This window comes from Eschscholzia californica, unplaced genomic scaffold (genome assembly GCF_041429995.1).
Source record: "Eschscholzia californica isolate CP2 unplaced genomic scaffold, dmEscCali1.0.p SCAF_4, whole genome shotgun sequence".
In the NCBI taxonomy this organism is placed as follows: Eukaryota; Viridiplantae; Streptophyta; class Magnoliopsida; order Ranunculales; family Papaveraceae; genus Eschscholzia; species Eschscholzia californica.
The window spans coordinates 37306354-37310864 of NW_028238461.1; the positions used below are offsets into that span (position 1 = coordinate 37306354).

Consider the following 4511-nt stretch of genomic DNA (forward strand, 5'->3'; position numbering starts at 1 on the left):
GACATGGGCCTTCATGATAGCTACTCGGGTCCCCTCTTCACCTGGTCCAATAAACAGTTTAACGGCAACCTTATCCAAGAGAGACTCGACAGAGCTATGGCTAACCACCGTTGGCTCTTGGACTTCCCTAGCTCTCTAATCACACACTTGTCTGAGGTGGGCTCTGACCACAACCCTATTCTCCTCACCACCAAACCCAAAACCAACCTAAAGCCCAAACTCTTTAAGTTCATCCGCACTTGGATATGTCATCCAGAGTGTGGATGTCATAAACCATCAATAGGCCACTCACCCGGCCCAAGCCCAATACAAACTCAATAAATTAACACAAAATCTCTCCAAGTTGAACAAGGAGGTGTTTGCCCATCTTGATACTCGGATCAAACAACTCACCCAAACCCTCCAAATCACCTCTGATCGTCAAACCTCCCTAGCCCTTAATCATCATCTTGAAAGGATTTACCACCAACAAGAGAGCATTTGGAAGAAGAAATCTCGCAATGCTTCCATCACTCTCGGAGATCGCAAAACTAAATATTCAACTCGATGGCGATCAAGAGAAATAGGAAAAACCAAATCTTCTCCATCAAGTAATCCGACGACAATTAGACTAATGAGAGGTCGGAAATTGCCGACATATTCAACTTCCACCTCAAAGGCATCTCCACCTCCGAAGGCTTCCACATCTCGGAGACAAGACAAAAATAGACACGACCACGCCCCGGCAATTCACAGACGAGACAAAAATCCGGCAGAGTCTCCTCTGTAAATCGAACCGGTCGCACCTGTAAACCTGTCATGCAAACCATACGTTCGCATACACCAAAAATAAACTATAGAGCGGAACCTAAACAAACTCAACTCAGTTTCGGGTCGAAACCCGAACCACAAAAAGAACTATAAAAGCCTCTTACACATCGATACAACTTATAAACAGATCTAAGTGTTATATATATACATATTAGAGTTCAGTTCTGCAATAACTACATAACTTTAAAATAATGGAAAGCCAATAAACGAAAACCAAAGAAAACGACGCAACACCTCTAGCCTCGTTAGACAAGATCACCGGCTGGAATACAACTCCGTCTCGAGGCTACAACCAAGCACCTGCACACTAACAACTGGTAGGGGGTCAGAATACTCACCGACACGAGTTATTCTGGTAGAAGACCAATCCAAAACCCATCACGTTTTCAAAAGTTCATTTAATAAGTTGTAAACATCATGACAAAACGAGTTATCAAACCAGTTACCATATATACTATATACAAAACCATTTTCCTTACTCTAGCAAGCAATAACAGTGATTAGCTGCCCACCCATGGTGCGCTCCCAACAAGAGGAGAGTTCCTCAGGAGAACCTAGAGTGCGTTAGATAGTACCAGACCATTTATGGCACTAGCTAATGCACTAACGTCTCCTCGAGAAAGAGACTTACCCCTAGCCGGTAAGCCCCTCTCCCACTAAGGGACTCCGCAATGATTGAAGAGTTTACCTCATGATACATATATAGCTTAAGTATCTAAATACGTTTTTGATCACCGAGTTCGAATAAGAGAGCCGTCCCCCAATTACCATGGAAGGACCTGAACCTGATTCTCTTCGGTACCCTATCATGCATCTAATGCGATCTTTCAAATGAGTTTCATTCGTATATCAAAACCACATTCTCATATTCGATTCAAATCAGTTTCATTCGTATATCAAAATCAATATTCTCATTCGATTCATTATCTTATCAAACACAGAAGTGGAACAACCAAGAATCATATCGCCACAAAGCAGAGGGATCCCAATAATTGGCACCTCCCAGGCGAGTGGTCAGGGTGTACGACCCTGAGCCTTGAGCTGGAGGCACGAGCACCAATGGCCAGCAAGTGAAGCACTCTACTCCCACAGGTCTCATGACTAGTGTCGCCCACCTCACCGGTCTCACACGGGTCACAACCGTGTCCAAATGTCATCCTACCCTCAATGGCTACGTGCCCGTAGGTTGACATAATCCGCAGTCGGGTACATACATGAAAATCCCCAGTAGTTCACAATCATCGTAAAATCAGTTCGAAAACATTTCTCATATCGCATCAAAACATTTCAAGCATATTTCAGTTCATCACATAAATCGAGTTTCATGCTACCTAAACTCTAGTTATAATGACGCATATATAACTATAAAATCTAGCATATTCATTATCTATAAAACCATGTTGGATAAAGAATTCAGAACCCCTACCTAGCGGTACAAGAACTAGTCTTCCTCTGCTGCAACCGTAGCCAAATCGTTCACGAAATGCTCCGGCTCCCCCTCAACCAAACCATAAACAAAACAAATATACATTAAGCTCTTCGGTAAGAACCTTGGTATAACTTAAAAAGTATATAAAGTAAAACAATGAAACTTTAAAAACATAAAAGAAACCCGTAACATTTGGAAGACTTCATGTTAACCCGAAATTCAACCGATCTTCTAAGTTTACAACCATGTCCAATTAAGGTCGATCCAACACTCTATGAAACTTACTTATCCTTAACATTTAGTTATTAAATGTCCTCGCCAAAAAACCAAGTGAGTCATCTTCGAAACTTGCCAAATACGAACAACCAAAACAGAATTTTCCTAACAGCACACTGTTCGGTAAAACAGTCATAACTCTCTCGTCCGAGATCGAAATTACTTGTACCATACCTTTCTAGAATCTTCAAAAGACGGGCTACAATACTCAAGAAGACTCAAACAACATCCGATATCTCGATGACCAGATAAAACAGTAAAACAGTAAGCAGATTTCATATTTGCTGAATACTGCGCTGTTTGGTAAAATAGTCGTAACTCTCTCTTCCGACATCGAATCAAGTTGTACCATACCATTTCGGAAAGCTAACATCCTAATATACGACTTTCTTGTTTCGGGAAAGTCCATCGAAGTAACATATAAAGCCCAGAGAGGCTCGGACAGTAGACTGAATTCTGTCATCGAATCGGCAATCGATCGATCGATAAATTATATCAAATAATTTCTCTAAAGTTGCTCATATACTAAAATTAATCAATTCCCAATCATATAAATCCTAAAACTACATGAATCATGAAAATCACTAATTTCATAAATCACAAGCCCTAGAATTAAGAATTTTGACATTAAATCATCGAATTGGTTGATTTCTTACCTTGATTCGATTGAATTCTAGTTAGGATAGCTTTCCCTTGATCAATCCTTCACAAAATTCTACAAATTTGAAGCAAAGTAATCCATTAAGACCCAAAATACAAAAAATCGGATTTCTAGAGAGAGAGAGTATGAATTCTTACCACAAATTAACAAACCCTAGCTTAAATCATTCCTTTATGCTCGAATTAGACCAAAAACAAGATTCCCCCTTGAAACCACTCGAAATCTCCATTGAAATCGGAATTTCCTTCACCCAAACCCTAACCCTCGATTTCAGTCGAGCAAAAGAGGGATAAAAACTCTGATTTTTCTTTCTTTTAAGAAGTTTCACGAAATTAGAGTTTAGTCCCTCAATTTGACTGGATTGCAAAATAACCCCTAAATTGTCCTCTTTGCTGATTTGGCTCCTCTTTTGACTTGACCCAATTGTCAAATAGTCCCTCAACTAACCTTAGAAACATGAGATGTTACAATATAATTGTGATAGTCCCACATCGCTCACGAGAGTGTTCGGAGCCTGGGCTATAGGTGTATGCTCAAGCTTGGTAAGTGCCGAGGCCTCTTGGGAGGGTCGTGGTGCCTTCGCTAAGACAAAACCTCGCACCACACTGGTGGTGGCTAAGTGAGGACAAAATCGTGGTGGGGGGTCCACGGTGTCGCTGCGTACTCTGATGGTCTGGCGAATCGTGTGTCGTCGCCCATGCCGAGGCCTTTTGGGAGGCTCGGGGTGCCTTCGCCAAGACAAAACCTCACACCACACTGGTGGTGGCTAAGTGAGGACAAAATCGTGCGTGTAGGGGGTCCACGATGTCGCTGCGTGCTCTGATAGGTCGGGCGAATCGCGTGTCGTCGCCCATGACCGAGGCCTTTTGGGGGAGCTGGGAGTGCTGTCGCCACGAACAAAACCTCCTACCATCCGTGCGAGGGTGGTGGCGAAAGAGATGACAATATCGATAACTGTTGGGCTTGGGGCGTCACAAGTTGTATCAGAGCCGAGGACGGCTCTTCCCTGAGGGTGGGGGATTGTGATAGTCCCACATCGCTCACGAGAGTGTTCGGAGCCTGGGCTATAAGTGTATGCTCAAGCTTGGTAAGTGTCGAGGCCTCTTGGGAAGGTCGTGGTGCCTTCGCCAAGACAAAACCTCACACCACACTAGTGGTGGCTAAGTGAGGACAAAATCGTTGCAGGGGTCCACGGTGTCGCTGCGTACTCTGATGGTCGGGCGAATCGTGTGTCGTCGCCCATGCGGAGGCCTCTTAGGAGGGTCGTGGTGCCTTCGCCAAGACAAAACCTCACACCACACTGGTGGTGGCTGAGTGAGGACAAAATCGTGCGTG

At 43.5% G+C, this 4511-nt stretch overlaps 1 long non-coding RNA gene across 1 annotated transcript; it reads right to left on the reverse strand.

The window, feature by feature from the left end:
• Positions 1–838: 838 nt before the first annotated feature.
• LOC147544449 (uncharacterized) lies at positions 839–3478 on the reverse strand. The gene is made up of 4 exons (XR_015223904.1): positions 3314–3478; positions 3172–3230; positions 2237–2308; positions 839–1124 (listed from the first exon to the last, which is right to left on the reverse strand). It is a non-coding gene; the product is annotated as an uncharacterized LOC147544449 (long non-coding RNA).
• Between the last annotated feature and the right edge of the window lie 1033 nt (positions 3479–4511).